The 15360-nt window shown below is 46.2% G+C and overlaps 9 non-coding genes across 9 annotated transcripts; 4 read left to right on the plus strand and 5 right to left on the minus strand.

The window, feature by feature from the left end:
• Positions 1–5157: 5157 nt before the first annotated feature.
• On the minus strand, positions 5158–5228 carry TRNAG-GCC (transfer RNA glycine (anticodon GCC)). Its single transcript has one exon. It is a non-coding gene; the product is annotated as a tRNA-Gly (tRNA).
• Positions 5229–5362: 134 nt separating this feature from the next.
• Positions 5363–5435, plus strand: TRNAK-CUU (transfer RNA lysine (anticodon CUU)). Its single transcript has one exon. It is a non-coding gene; the product is annotated as a tRNA-Lys (tRNA).
• A 1326-nt stretch (positions 5436–6761) lies between these two features.
• TRNAG-GCC (transfer RNA glycine (anticodon GCC)) lies at positions 6762–6832 on the minus strand. The gene has a single exon. It is a non-coding gene; the product is annotated as a tRNA-Gly (tRNA).
• Positions 6833–8382: 1550 nt separating this feature from the next.
• Positions 8383–8453, minus strand: TRNAG-GCC (transfer RNA glycine (anticodon GCC)). Its single transcript has one exon. It is a non-coding gene; the product is annotated as a tRNA-Gly (tRNA).
• Positions 8454–8587: 134 nt separating this feature from the next.
• TRNAK-CUU (transfer RNA lysine (anticodon CUU)) lies at positions 8588–8660 on the plus strand. The gene has a single exon. It is a non-coding gene; the product is annotated as a tRNA-Lys (tRNA).
• Positions 8661–10208: 1548 nt separating this feature from the next.
• On the plus strand, positions 10209–10281 carry TRNAK-CUU (transfer RNA lysine (anticodon CUU)). Its single transcript has one exon. It is a non-coding gene; the product is annotated as a tRNA-Lys (tRNA).
• A 1326-nt stretch (positions 10282–11607) lies between these two features.
• Positions 11608–11678, minus strand: TRNAG-GCC (transfer RNA glycine (anticodon GCC)). The gene has a single exon. It is a non-coding gene; the product is annotated as a tRNA-Gly (tRNA).
• Positions 11679–11812: 134 nt separating this feature from the next.
• Positions 11813–11885, plus strand: TRNAK-CUU (transfer RNA lysine (anticodon CUU)). The gene has a single exon. It is a non-coding gene; the product is annotated as a tRNA-Lys (tRNA).
• A 1343-nt stretch (positions 11886–13228) lies between these two features.
• On the minus strand, positions 13229–13299 carry TRNAG-GCC (transfer RNA glycine (anticodon GCC)). The gene has a single exon. It is a non-coding gene; the product is annotated as a tRNA-Gly (tRNA).
• Between the last annotated feature and the right edge of the window lie 2061 nt (positions 13300–15360).

Raw genomic sequence — 15360 nt, forward strand, 5'->3', positions numbered from 1 at the left:
GCCGCCGCTAGAAGTCAGCGGGAGGCGGCTCTTTCCGCGCATGGCATGGCAGAACGCGGAAAAACCGCAGCGTTGGACGCGGCGGTTAGCGCGCATGAGTCTGCCACAGACACACTGACCCAGCGCGGGGAGGCCGCCGCCGGTACTGAGGGCGGTGCGACCAACCCCACGCACAACCCAGCGGGCACATTGCAAGACAGTACTGGTGTGGCTGGGACTAATAGTCCACCAAGATTCAGAGTGACACGCGCGCGTGCGCAGAGGCAGAGCTTATATGACAGCCAGAAGTGAGTCAGCTGACCAGGCTGGTCAGCTGACGTCTTCAACACCTCTCATTGGTCCAGCACTTAGGGAGGGGCCTGGAGAGTGTTCTGGTATATATACTGCTGGCTGTTCAGTTGCTGGTTGTCTGGCATTGCGATCACTACGTGGTAGCATGCAGACCTGAGTCAGATCCGAAAGTGTGTCGGGACCAGCTGGAGCTGTAATCCTACACTTAGCTAGATTCTGTTGATAGTTTAAAGTACTAGTTTGATTGTGATTATCTGTTATGACCTGTTTGCCTGTCTGACCATTCTTCTGAACTCTGATCTTGTACCTTGCTTTCCTGATACTCTGTTGCCGAACCCCGGCTCGCCTTTAGACTCCGCATCTGCCTCCTGATTTTGTACCTCGATATATCTGATACCCTGTTGCCGAACCCTGCCTGTACTTTAGACTCCGCCTCTGCCTTCTGAATCTGTACTGTATCTGTCTGTGTGTTAACGACCTGGATTGCCTGACCTCGAGAACTGGCCTTACTGTTAGAGGCAGTTCCCAGACCTGTCAGTGACACCCTCTCACTGGTGTCACTCACACTCTGTTCTTCCTACTCTCAGCCTAGCTCCTCCCCCGGGAGAGTCTAGGCCAACGGAAGGTACATTCCTCCGTGCAGTACTCTAAGTATTACTGTTGCACCAAACACTCTCACTCTACTCAGGTGTCCAGAGGTTAGCTTATATATCTGATTATCGGTGATACTGCAGATCATCAATAATCTGGTATATATCTGTATTCCCAGTGATACTGCAGATCACCGGTAATCAGATACTCTCTATGTTACACCGATCATTACATGGGGGCACCTATAGCTGGCTACCTTTACTGAAGGCACCAACACCTGGCTACCCATACTGGAGGCACCTACACCTGGCTACCTATGAACGGGATGGAGAGCTTCAACTGACTTCCTATACCGGGGCACCTATGCTTGGCAACCTATATGGAGGGCACCTACACATGAGATCCTATACTGGGGGCACCTATACCTGGCTACATACCTATACTTTTTTTGGGGGGGGCGCACTGCGGCTATAAGGCGTGGTGCAAATTGTCTGTGCTGTGCTATCATTCTAAATGGGGGGGGGGGGCTAACTCTCCCTCTGATTGTTTTTATGAATATTCTTGAAAGGTTCTAGTCTTTATTTTTAAGTATAATCAGGATAATGCACTCTTTCCATCCATGCATAGTTAATAATAGTATTTTCTCTATTATACATCTATTATACATCTGTGACATGTCATGGAGATCTGAGCATTTGGCATGATGTGTCACAACAGGAGAAAGGGTGTGTGTGTGTGTGTGTGTGTGTGTGTGTGTGTGTGTGTGTGTGTGTGTGTGTGTGTGTGTGTGTGTGTGTGTGTGTGTGTGTGTGTGTGTGTGTGTGTGTGTGTGTGCACGCACGTGGGAAAAGGATGAAGAGGGGGCGCAAAAATCAGGCTTCCCTCAGGGTGTTGAGACACCTAAGGCCAGCCCTGCCTATACTACTTTTCTTATCTGCTTTTTACAGCTTTCCATTGGCTTTACTCCAGTCCTTTTTGTCAGGAATATACTGGGGTGCTTATGATGTAAGGATAATATTTTCATTTGCCTGTCTGACTGCTATGTACTGTACTTCAGATGCGTATGTATGGGTCATCATCTGGCTTTGGGGGAAGCTGTACTTCTCTGTGTGACAGTGTGGAATACAATTACCCTCAGTTCCTCGGAGAGCAGGGAGCTAATTAGAAGCCCTATTGTCCCATTATACCAATCAGGACATAGTCAGGGAACTTCAAAGACCTACATTTGCATCTAAAGAGGACTTCAGTGAATAATGCTTGGGGTAATAAGACAATGGCAGAAGTGAAGTGTTGAAGTCCTGGACACTTGTAACATTTACACTTCTGTTGAGGAAGTGAAGAACTGTAGGCTAAGTCAGGAAGAGTAGCTTCACCAAAAGTTGGCATGTGTGTTAAACACTATTTCATTGTGAGGAAATTGAATTATTGGTGGAGGTGCAACCTCCTTATCTTTGATCAGCTAGGAAGTACTGTCAACAATGGGGTTGTCACCTGTAACGTGGACTAGGGAAATCTTTTCATGTATGTGGGCTATTGTACATTTTTCGCAGGTGGATGTTAGATCTCTGGAGATCCAATTATGACTGAGGATGTAATTAAATCTAGCTTCCCCCCGTCCACACAGGCTTACAGCCTCTAGGCATATTTCATAGTATAAAACCGCAGCTAGGATAGCCACAACTTGTAGTTCTTGGAGGTAGCTCACACGGCTAGAACTAACCTGGTTCCTGACCAGAAGTGCGTACCGCCCGCAACAACACCAGATCGATACGCTGGTACGTTTATTTCCCGTTTATTTTGGTAAGCAAAATCGCTTTGTGTGTTATCTTTGTAACTGTATCTTGTAACTATTTTTACTTTGTTTTTTGTAATCTTTTTGTATATATTAAGTTCTGCACTGTTCTATGTTTTTCTGGAATATTAAATTATTATTTAATAAGTTTGACTTCTGCCGTACTAAACTAACACTCATAGCCTAGAAGAGACTGAAGTGTAACCGTGTATAAGCTTATGCTTAATTGTACGCTTGAGCAACACTACCGTAGGAAATTGTAATTGCATTGTGTGTGGGGGCGTTTGTCATACGTTGGCCTAAGCGCGCAGCTGACCCAACGTACGAACAACGCCAGTGCGAGTAGCGACAGCAGAGTGGCTAACAGTATCGTTCGGAACGACTGTTAGTGGGTCTTTGCTTCACGACAGTGTAAGATTGCAACTGTGTGTGTGTGTGGGTGCGTGGCGTTCCCGTATTTGGCCTAAGCGCAAAGCTGACCCAAATACGAAAACGCGGAGTGCGCGCTGAGGACTCGACAGCAGAGTGGAAGTGTCTAGCAACGCTAGTGGTGGCAGTGGGAAGTGTTTGAGGGGTTCCAGCCTTGTTTGTAGCTTAAATAAGGCTGTTCCCCGCTTAATCTGGTCAAACCCGCAGTCGGGAACCGTATACGCAGACGTGCCGCGGGCCGGTTCCTGACACTTTTGTCAAGGAGAGACTTACAATCAATCACTTGACAAGGAACAACCACCTGAAAGATACTCATTCTCGTATGCCTGGTGCACACCATGCAATTCCCCATCAGATAGATGGGCCGATAGAGGGTTTCCGACAGACACGATCGGATTTCCGTTCGGCTTTCCGATCACTACTATGCAAATCGATCAGAAAAACGATGGGAAATCAGATCGGACCTGCCGGAAATCATCTGTTCGACCCATCTATCTGACAGGCATTGGTATGGTGTGTATTAGGCTTTGCACTCCAAAGTTGCTCACATAGCAGTATGAGGAGGGCACTCTGCACACGGCCAGAGATTTAGCTGAGAGGATTAAAAAAAAGGAAGTTGCTCTTTCCCTTAACTTGTTTTTAGATGAGGTACTTCTCAGCAAAAGTTACAAACCAAAAAGCCTTTCAGTCCCGGCAAGCAAAAAAAGTGGTTGCTTTCATTTGACTTAAGTTTGTTACTAGGCAGAGCTCCTCCAAAACGATTACAAACCATCACCAGGCCATCACTTCCTCTTTCACATGCCACTCCCCACTCCCTTTGCTAACAAAAGAAAATGTCATCTCAGCTTTCCCCTTCACTTTTACTCACACAACCTCTTTTAACAACTTTTCAGCAAAAGTGCTTCACCACCCCAAGAAAGAGAAAAACACTCCTTCTTACAATCTTACTCATCTTTCCTATACTACTTTTCTTATCTGCTTTTCCCAGATTTCCGTTGGCTTTACTCCAGTCCTTTTGTCAAGGAGAGACTTACAATCAATCACTTGACAAGGAACAACCACCTGAAAGATACTCATTCTCGTATGCCTGGTGCACACCATGCAATTCCCCATCAGATAGATGGGCCGATAGATCCTTTCCGACAGACACGATCGGATTTCCGTTCGGATTTCCGATCACTACTATGCAAATCCATCAGAAAAACGATCGGAAATCAGATCGGACCTGCCGGAAATCATCTGTTCGACCCATCTATCTGACAGGCATTGGTATGGTGTGTATTAGGCTTTGCACTCCAAAGGTGCTCACATAGCAGTATGAGGAGGGCACTCTGCACACGGCCTGAGATTTAGCTGAGAGGATTGAAAAAAAGGAAGTTGCTCTTTCCCTTAACTTGTTTTTAGATGAGGTACTTCCCAACAAAAGTTACAAACCAAAAAGCCTTTCAGTCCCGGCAAGCAAAAAAAGTGGTTGCTTTCATTTGACTTAAGTTTGTTACTACTTTTTTTTCTGTACTTTTAGTATGTTTTCTTAATTGCTAGGTGCTGGGAAAGCAAGTTGTAGGTAAGCTGACACAACATCTCAACATCTACTGTGAGAAAACTCAGGACAAAAGTAGAATGAATGAGGGCCTAGAGAGAACGCTCCAAATTTGAGCAAGGCCCTGAGTAGAGTGCAAAGACAACAAGGCAAAAAGTTGTAAAACAACACCAGATGAGCAGATGCTGCTGACTTGGCATTTCCGAGGCTTTTCTAGACAGTTAAAAAGAAGCCTAATAGGTGAGTACTGGAGAGGGAGAGATGCTGCACGTCACTGGCACTGCTAGAAGACATGCAAGGCCTTTGGGCACGCAAGTGTCCCAAGGCTGCTTTAACTTGTGTGTCTTAGAGTCATGTTTGCTGGGTACTAGTGTCCCTCTTCTCGACTGTCAGCCAGCACTGTGGCCAAGTGCCACGGTGACTCTTGCAAATGCCCTTAAATGGCTTCTGGCCTGCAGAGATGTCTTAAGCTTGAGAAGTGCAAAGTGTGGAGGTGTGCCAAAATCCTAGCATTTGCATTGGCCGGGAATCGAACCCGGGCCTCCCGCGTGGCAGGCGAGAATTCTACCACTGAACCACCAATGCCTTGCCCTGTTGCTCGGTGCTGAAAAACGTGGCCAGCCAAATCAGGCCATACAAGATTGCCTTCTTCTGTGCGGATGGCAAAGGTGAGGCTGGCGCCATTTTGCAATTTTTGACATTTCAGCTCAAGCAAGCAAGCCCGGCTAGCTCAGTCGGTAGAGCATGAGACTCTTAATCTCAGGGTCGTGGGTTCGAGCCCCACGTTGGGCGATCAAAGCTTCTCCTTTTACTTTCTACTAGGCAGAGCTCCTCCAAAACGATTACAAACCATCACCAGGCCATCACTTCCTCTTTCACATGCCACTCCCCACTCCCTTTGCTAACAAACGAAAATGTCATCTCAGCTTTCCCCTTCACTTTTACTCACACAACCTCTTTTAACAACTTTTCAGCAAAAGTGCTTCACCACCCCAAGAAAGAGAAAAACACTCCTTCTTACAATCTTACTCATCTTTCCTATACTACTTTTCTTATCTGCTTTTCCCAGATTTCCGTTGGCTTTACTCCAGTCCTTTTGTCAAGGAGAGACTTACAATCAATCACTTGACAAGGAACAACCACCTGAAAGATACTCATTCTCGTATGCCTGGTGCACACCATGCAATTCCCCATCAGATAGATGGGCCGATAGATCCTTTCCGACAGACACGATCGGATTTCACTACTATGCAAATCGATCAGAAAAACGATCGGAAATCAGATCGGACCTGCCGGAAATCATCTGTTCGACCCATCTATCTGACAGGCATTGGTATGGTGTGTATTAGGCTTTGCACTCCAAAGGTGCTCACATAGCAGTATGAGGAGGGCACTCTGCACACGGCCTGAGATTTAGCTGAGAGGATTGAAAAAAAGGAAGTTGCTCTTTCCCTTAACTTGTTTTTAGATGAGGTACTTCCCAACAAAAGTTACAAACCAAAAAGCCTTTCAGTCCCGGCAAGCAAAAAAAGTGATTGCTTTCATTTGACTTAAGTTTGTTACTACTTTTTTTTCTGTACTTTTAGTATGTTTTCTTAATTGCTAGGTGCTGGGAAAGCAAGTTGTAGGTAAGCTGACACAACATCTCAACATCTACTGTGAGAAAACTCAGGACAAAAGTAGAATGAATGAGGGCCTAGAGAGAACGTTCCAAATTTGAGCAAGGCCCTGAGTAGAGTGCAAAGACAACAAGGCAAAAAGTTGTAAAACAACACCAGATGAGCAGAAGCTGCTGACTTGGCATTTCCGAGGCTTTTCTAGACAGTTAAAAAGAAGCCTAATAGGTGAGTACTGGAGAGGGAGAGATGCTGCACGTCACTGGCACTGCTAGAAGACATGCAAGGCCTTTGGGCACGCAAGTGTCCCAAGGCTGCTTTAACTTGTGTGTCTTAGAGTCATGTTTGCTGGGTACTAGTGTCCCTCTTCTCGACTGTCAGCCAGCACTGTGGCCAAGTGCCACGGTGACTCTTGCAAATGTCCTTAAATGGCTTCTGGCCTGCAGAGATGTCTTAAGCTTGAGAAGTGCAAAGTGTGGAGGTGTGCCAAAATCCTAGCATTTGCATTGGCCGGGAATCGAACCCAGGCCTCCCGCGTGGCAGGCGAGAATTCTACCACTGAACCACCAATGCCTTGCCCTGTTCCTCGGTGCTGAAAAACGTGGCCAGCCAAATCAGGCCATACAAGATTGCCTTCTTCTGTGCGGATGGCAAAGGTGAGGCTGGCGCCATTTTGCAATTTTTGACATTTCAGCTCAAGAAAGCAAGCCCGGCTAGCTCAGTCGGTAGAGCATGAGACTCTTAATCTCAGGGTCGTGGGTTCGAGCCCCACGTTGGGTGATCAAAGCTTCTCCTTTTACTTTCTACTAGGCAGAGCTCCTCCAAAACGATTACAAACCATCACCAGGCCATCACTTCCTCTTTCACATGCCACTCCCCACTCCCTTTGCTAACAAAAGAAAATGTCATCTCAGCTTTCCCCTTCACTTTTACTCACACAACCTCTTTTAACAACTTTTCAGCAAAAGTGCTTCACCACCCCAAGAAAGAGAAAAACACTCCTTCTTACAATCTTACTCATCTTTCCTATACTACTTTTCTTATCTGCTTTTCACAGCTTTCCGTTGGCTTTACTCCAGTCCTTTTGTCAAGGAGAGACTTACAATCAATCACTTGACAAGGAACAACCACCTGAAAGATACTCATTCTCGTATGCCTGGTGCACTCCATGCAATTCCCCATCAGATAGATGGGCCGATAGATCCTTTCCGACAGACAGGATCGGATTTCCGTTCGGATTTCCGATCACTACTATGCAAATCGATCAGAAAAACGATCGGAAATCAGATCGGACCTGCCGGAAATCATCTGTTCGACCCATCTATCTGACAGGCATTGGTATGGTGTGTATTAGGCTTTGCACTCCAAAGGTGCTCACATAGCAGTATGAGGAGGGCACTCTGCACACGGCCTGAGATTTAGCTGAGAGGATTGAAAAAAAGGAAGTTGCTCTTTCCCTTAACTTGTTTTTAGATGAGGTACTTCCCAACAAAAGTTACAAACCAAAAAGCCTTTCAGTCCCGGCAAGCAAAAAAAGTGGTTGCTTTCATTTGACTTAAGTTTGTTACTACTTTTTTTTCTGTACTTTTAGTATGTTTTCTTAATTGCTAGGTGCTGGGAAAGCAAGTTGTAGGTAAGCTGACACAACATCTCAACATCTACTGTGAGAAAACTCAGGACAAAAGTAGAATGAATGAGGGCCTAGAGAGAACGTTCCAAATTTGAGCAAGGCCCTGAGTAGAGTGCAAAGACAACAAGGCAAAAAGTTGTAAAACAACACCAGATGAGCAGATGCTGCTGACTTGGCATTTCCGAGGCTTTTCTAGACAGTTAAAAAGAAGCCTAATAGGTGAGTACTGGAGAGGGAGAGATGCTGCACGTCACTGGCACTGCTAGAAGACATGCAAGGCCTTTGGGCACGCAAGTGTCCCAAGGCTGCTTTAACTTGTGTGTCTTAGAGTCATGTTTGCTGGGTACTAGTGTCCCTCTTCTCGACTGTCAGCCAGCACTGTGGCCAAGTGCCACGGTGACTCTTGCAAATGTCCTTAAATGGCTTCTGGCCTGCAGAGATGTCTTAAGCTTGAGAAGTGCAAAGTGTGGAGGTGTGCCAAAAGCCTAGCATTTGCATTGGCCGGGAATCGAACCCAGGCCTCCCGCGTGGCAGGCGAGAATTCTACCACTGAACCACCAATGCCTTGCCCTGTTGCTCGGTGCTGAAAAACGTGGCCAGCCAAATCAGGCCATACAAGATTGCCTTCTTCTGCGCGGATGGCAAAGGTGAGGCTGGCGCCATTTTGCAATTTTTGACATTTCAGCTCAAGCAAGCAAGCCCGGCTAGCTCAGTCGGTAGAGCATGAGACTCTTAATCTCAGGGTCGTGGGTTCGAGCCCCACGTTGGGCGATCAAAGCTTCTCCTTTTACTTTCTACTAGGCAGAGCTCCTCCAAAATGATTACAAACCATCACCAGGCCATCACTTCCTCTTTCACATGCCACTCCCCACTCCCTTTGCTAACAAACGAAAATGTCATCTCAGCTTTCCCCTTCACTTTTACTCACACAACCTCTTTTAACAACTTTTCAGCAAAAGTGCTTCACCACCCCAAGAAAGAGAAAAACACTCCTTCTTACAATCTTACTCATCTTTCCTATACTACTTTTCTTATCTGCTTTTCACAGCTTTCCGTTGGCTTTACTCCAGTCCTTTTGTCAAGGAGAGACTTACAATCAATCACTTGACAAGGAACAACCACCTGAAAGATACTCATTCTCGTATGCCTGGTGCACACCATGCAATTCCCCATCAGATAGATGGGCCGATAGATCCTTTCCGACAGACAGGATCGGATTTCCGTTCGGATTTCCGATCACTACTATGCAAATCGATCAGAAAAACGATCGGAAATCAGATCGGACCTGCCGGAAATCATCTGTTCGACCCATCTATCTGACAGGCATTGGTATGGTGTGTATTAGGCTTTGCACTCCAAAGGTGCTCACATAGCAGTATGAGGAGGGCACTCTGCACACGGCCTGAGATTTAGCTGAGAGGATTGAAAAAAAGGAAGTTGCTCTTTCCCTTAACTTGTTTTTAGATGAGGTACTTCCCAACAAAAGTTACAAACCAAAAAGCCTTTCAGTCCCGGCAAGCAAAAAAAGTGGTTGCTTTCATTTGACTTAAGTTTGTTACTACTTTTTTTTCTGTACTTTTAGTATGTTTTCTTAATTGCTAGGTGCTGGGAAAGCAAGTTGTAGGTAAGCTGACACAACATCTCAACATCTACTGTGAGAAAACTCAGGACAAAAGTAGAATGAATGAGGGCCTAGAGAGAACGTTCCAAATTTGAGCAAGGCCCTGAGTAGAGTGCAAAGACAACAAGGCAAAAAGTTGTAAAACAACACCAGATGAGCAGATGCTGCTGACTTGGCATTTCCGAGGCTTTTCTAGACAGTTAAAAAGAAGCCTAATAGGTGAGTACTGGAGAGGGAGAGATGCACCACGTCACTGGCACTGCTAGAAGACATGCAAGGCCTTTGGGCATGCAAGTGTCCCAAGGCTGCTTTAACTTGTGTGTCTTAGAGTCATGTTTGCTGGGTACTAGTGTCCCTCTTCTCGACTGTCAGCCAGCACTGTGGCCAAGTGCCACGGTGACTCTTGCAAATGTCCTTAAATGGCTTCTGGCCTGCAGAGATGTCTTAAGCTTGAGAAGTGCAAAGTGTGGAGGTGTGCCAAAAGCCTAGCATTTGCATTGGCCAGGAATCGAACCCGGGCCTCCCGCGTGGCAGGCGAGAATTCTACCACTGAACCACCAATGCCTTGCCCTGTTGCTCGGTGCTGAAAAACGTGGCCAGCCAAATCAGGCCATACAAGATTGCCTTCTTCTGTGCGGATGGCAAAGGTGAGGCTGGCGCCATTTTGCAATTTTTGACATTTCAGCTCAAGCAAGCAAGCCTGGCTAGCTCAGTCGGTAGAGCATGAGACTCTTAATCTCAGGGTTGTGGGTTCGAGCCCCACGTTGGGCGATCAAAGCTTCTCCTTTTACTTTCTACTAGGCAGAGCTCCTCCAAAACGATTACAAACCATCACCAGGCCATCACTTCCTCTTTCACATGCCACTCCCCACTCCCTTTGCTAACAAACAAAAATGTCATCTCAGCTTTCCCCTTCACTTTTACTCACACAACCTCTTTTAACAACTTTTCAGCAAAAGTGCTTCACCACCCCAAGAAAGAGAAAAACACTCCTTCTTACAATCTTACTCATCTTTCCTATACTACTTTTCTTATCTGCTTTTCCCAGATTTCCGTTGGCTTTACTCCAGTCCTTTTGTCAAGGAGAGACTTACAATCAATCACTTGACAAGGAACAACCACCTGAAAGATACTCATTCTCGTATGCCTGGTGCACACCATGCAATTCCCCATCAGATAGATGGGCCGATAGATCCTTTCCGACAGACACGATCGGATTTCACTACTATGCAAATCAATCAGAAAAACGATCGGAAATCAGATCGGACCTGCCGGAAATCATCTGTTCGACCCATCTATCTGACAGGCATTGGTATGGTGTGTATTAGTCTTTGCACTCCAAAGGTGCTCACATAGCAGTATGAGGAGGGCACTCTGCACACGGCCTGAGATTTAGCTGAGAGGATTGAAAAAAAGGAAGTTGCTCTTTCCCTTAACTTGTTTTTAGATGAGGTACTTCCCAACAAAAGTTACAAACCAAAAAGCCTTTCAGTCCCGGCAAGCAAAAAAAGTGGTTGCTTTCATTTGACTTAAGTTTGTTACTACTTTTTTTTCTGTACTTTTAGTATGTTTTCTTAATTGCTAGGTGCTGGGAAAGCAAGTTGTAGGTAAGCTGACACAACATCTCAACATCTACTGTGAGAAAACTCAGGACAAAAGTAGAATGAATGAGGGCCTAGAGAGAACGTTCCAAATTTGAGCAAGGCCCTGAGTAGAGTGCAAAGACAACAAGGCAAAAAGTTGTAAAACAACACCAGATGAGCAGATGCTGCTGACTTGGCATTTCCGAGGCTTTTCTAGACAGTTAAAAAGAAGCCTAATAGGTGAGTACTGGAGAGGGAGAGATGCTGCACGTCACTGGCACTGCTAGAAGACATGCAAGGCCTTTGGGCACGCAAGTGTCCCAAGGCTGCTTTAACTTGTGTGTCTTAGAGTCATGTTTGCTGGGTACTAGTGTCCCTCTTCTCGACTGTCAGCCAGCACTGTGGCCAAGTGCCACGGTGACTCTTGCAAATGTCCTTAAATGGCTTCTGGCCTGCAGAGATGTCTTAAGCTTGAGAAGTGCAAAGTGTGGAGGTGTGCCAAAATCCTAGCATTTGCATTGGCCGGGAATCGAACCCAGGCCTCCCGCGTGGCAGGCGAGAATTCTACCACTGAACCACCAATGCCTTGCCCTGTTGCTCGGTGCTGAAAAACGTGGCCAGCCAAATCAGGCCATACAAGATTGCCTTCTTCTGTGCGGATGGCAAAGGTGAGGCTGGCGCCATTTTGCAATTTTTGACATTTCAGCTCAAGCAAGCAAGCCCGGCTAGCTCAGTCGGTAGAGCATGAGACTCTTAATCTCAGGGTCGTGGGTTCGAGCCCCACGTTGGGCGATCAAAGCTTCTCCTTTTACTTTCTACTAGGCAGAGCTCCTCCAAAACGATTACAAACCATCACCAGGCCATCACTTCCTCTTTCACATGCCACTCCCCACTCCCTTTGCTAACAAACGAAAATGTCATCTCAGCTTTCCCCTTCACTTTTACTCACACAACCTCTTTTAACAACTTTTCAGCAAAAGTGCTTCACCACCCCAAGAAAGAGAAAAACACTCCTTCTTACAATCTTACTCATCTTTCCTATACTACTTTTCTTATCTGCTTTTCACAGCTTTCCGTTGGCTTTACTCCAGTCCTTTTGTCAAGGAGAGACTTACAATCAATCACTTGACAAGGAACAACCACCTGAAAGATACTCATTCTCGTATGCCTGGTGCACACCATGCAATTCCCCATCAGATAGATGGGCCGATAGATCCTTTCCGACAGACAGGATCGGATTTCCGTTCGGATTTCCGATCACTACTATGCAAATCGATCAGAAAAACGATCGGAAATCAGATCGGACCTGCCGGAAATCATCTGTTCGACCCATCTATCTGACAGGCATTGGTATGGTGTGCATTAGGCTTTGCACTCCAAAGGTGCTCACATAGCAGTATGAGGAGGGCACTCTGCACACGGCCTGAGATTTAGCTGAGAGGATTGAAAAAAAGGAAGTTGCTCTTTCCCTTAACTTGTTTTTAGATGAGGTACTTCCCAACAAAAGTTACAAACCAAAAAGCCTTTCAGTCCCGGCAAGCAAAAAAAGTGGTTGCTTTCATTTGACTTAAGTTTGTTACTACTTTTTTTTCTGTACTTTTAGTATGTTTTCTTAATTGCTAGGTGCTGGGAAAGCAAGTTGTAGGTAAGCTGACACAACATCTCAACATCTACTGTGAGAAAACTCAGGACAAAAGTAGAATGAATGAGGGCCTAGAGAGAACGTTCCAAATTTGAGCAAGGCCCTGAGTAGATTGCAAAGACAACAAGGCAAAAAGTTGTAAAACAACACCAGATGAGCAGATGCTGCTGACTTGGCATTTCCGAGGCTTTTCTAGACAGTTAAAAAGAAGCCTAATAGGTGAGTACTGGAGAGGGAGAGATGCTGCACGTCACTGGCACTGCTAGAAGACATGCAAGGCCTTTGGGCACGCAAGTGTCCCAAGGCTGCTTTAACTTGTGTGTCTTAGAGTCATGTTTGCTGGGTACTAGTGTCCCTCTTCTCGACTGTCAGCCAGCACTGTGGCCAAGTGCCACGGTGACTCTTGCAAATGTCCTTAAATGGCTTCTGGCCTGCAGAGATGCCTTAAGCTTGAGAAGTGCAAAGTGTGGAGGTGTGCCAAAATCCTAGCATTTGCATTGGCCGGGAATCGAACCCGGGCCTCCCGCGTGGCAGGCGAGAATTCTACCACTGAACCACCAATGCCTTGCCCTGTTGCTCGGTGCTGAAAAACGTGGCCAGCCAAATCAGGCCATACAAGATTGCCTTCTTCTGTGCGGATGGCAAAGGTGAGGCTGGCGCCATTTTGCAATTTTTGACATTTCAGCTCAAGCAAGCAAGCCTGGCTAGCTCAGTCGGTAGAGCATGAGACTCTTAATCTCAGGCTCGTGGGTTCGAGCCCCACGTTGGGCGATCAAAGCTTCTCCTTTTACTTTCTACTAGGCAGAGCTCCTCCAAAACGATTACAAACCATCACCAGGCCATCACTTCCTCTTTCACATGCCACTCCCCACTCCCTTTGCTAACAAACGAAAATGTCATCTCAGCTTTCCCCTTCACTTTTACTCACACAACCTCTTTTAACAACTTTTCAGCAAAAGTGCTTCACCACCCCAAGAAAGAGAAAAACACTCCTTCTTACAATCTTACTCATCTTTCCTATACTACTTTTCTTATCTGCTTTTCACAGCTTTCCGTTGGCTTTACTCCAGTCCTTTTGTCAAGGAGAGACTTACAATCAATCACTTGACAAGGAACAACCACCTGAAAGATACTCATTCTCGTATGCCTGGTGCACACCATGCAATTCCCCATCAGATAGATGGGCCGATAGATCCTTTCCGACAGACAGGATCGGATTTCCGTTCGGATTTCCGATCACTACTATGCAAATCGATCAGAAAAACGATCGGAAATCAGATCGGACCTGCCGGAAATCATCTGTTCGACCCATCTATCTGACAGGCATTGGTATGGTGTGCATTAGGCTTTGCACTCCAAAGGTGCTCACATAGCAGTATGAGGAGGGCACTCTGCACACGGCCTGAGATTTAGCTGAGAGGATTGAAAAAAAGGAAGTTGCTCTTTCCCTTAACTTGTTTTTAGATGAGGTACTTCCCAACAAAAGTTACAAACCAAAAAGCCTTTCAGTCCCGGCAAGCAAAAAAAGTGGTTGCTTTCATTTGACTTAAGTTTGTTACTACTTTTTTTTTCTGTACTTTTAGTATGTTTTCTTAATTGCTAGGTGCTGGGAAAGCAAGTTGTAGGTAAGCTGACACAACATCTCAACATCTACTGTGAGAAAACTCAGGACAAAAGTAGAATGAATGAGGGCCTAGAGAGAACGTTCCAAATTTGAGCAAGGCCCTGAGTAGAGTGCAAAGACAACAAGGCAAAAAGTTGTAAAACAACACCAGATGAGCAGATGCTGCTGACTTGGCATTTCCGAGGCTTTTCTAGACAGTTAAAAAGAAGCCTAATAGGTGAGTACTGGAGAGGGAGAGATGCTGCACGTCACTGGCACTGCTAGAAGACATGCAAGGCCTTTGGGCACGCAAGTGTCCCAAGGCTGCTTTAACTTGTGTGTCTTAGAGTCATGTTTGCTGGGTACTAGTGTCCCTCTTCTCGACTGTCAGCCAGCACTGTGGCCAAGTGCCACGGTGACTCTTGCAAATGTCCTTAAATGGCTTCTGGCCTGCAGAGATGTCTTAAGCTTGAGAAGTGCAAAGTGTGGAGGTGTGCCAAAATCCTAGCATTTGCATTGGCCGGGAATCGAACCGGGGCCTCCCGCGTGGCAGGCGAGAATTCTACCACTGAACCACCAATGCCTTGCCCTGTTGCTCGATGCTGAAAAACGTGGCCAGCCAAATCAGGCCATACAAGATTGCCTTCTTCTGTGCGGATGGCAAAGGTGAGGCTGGCGCCATTTTGCAATTTTTGACATTTCAGCTCAAGCAAGCAAGCCCGGCTAGCTCAGTCGGTAGAGCATGAGACTCAGGCTCGTGGGTTCGAGCCCCACGTTGGGCGATCAAAGCTTCTCCTTTTACTTTCTACTAGGCAGAGCTCCTCCAAAACGATTACAAACCATCACCAGGCCATCACTTCCTCTTTCACATGCCACTCCCTTTGCTAACAAACGAAAATGTCATCTCAGCTTTCCCCTTCACTTTTACTCACACAACCTCTTTTAACAACTTTTCAGCAAAAGTGCTTCACCACCCCAAGAAAGAGAAAAACACTCCTTCTTACAATCTTACTCATCTTTCC

The sequence above is a fragment of the Hyperolius riggenbachi genome, chromosome 4, assembly GCF_040937935.1.
Source record: "Hyperolius riggenbachi isolate aHypRig1 chromosome 4, aHypRig1.pri, whole genome shotgun sequence".
Taxonomy (NCBI): domain Eukaryota; kingdom Metazoa; phylum Chordata; class Amphibia; order Anura; family Hyperoliidae; genus Hyperolius; species Hyperolius riggenbachi.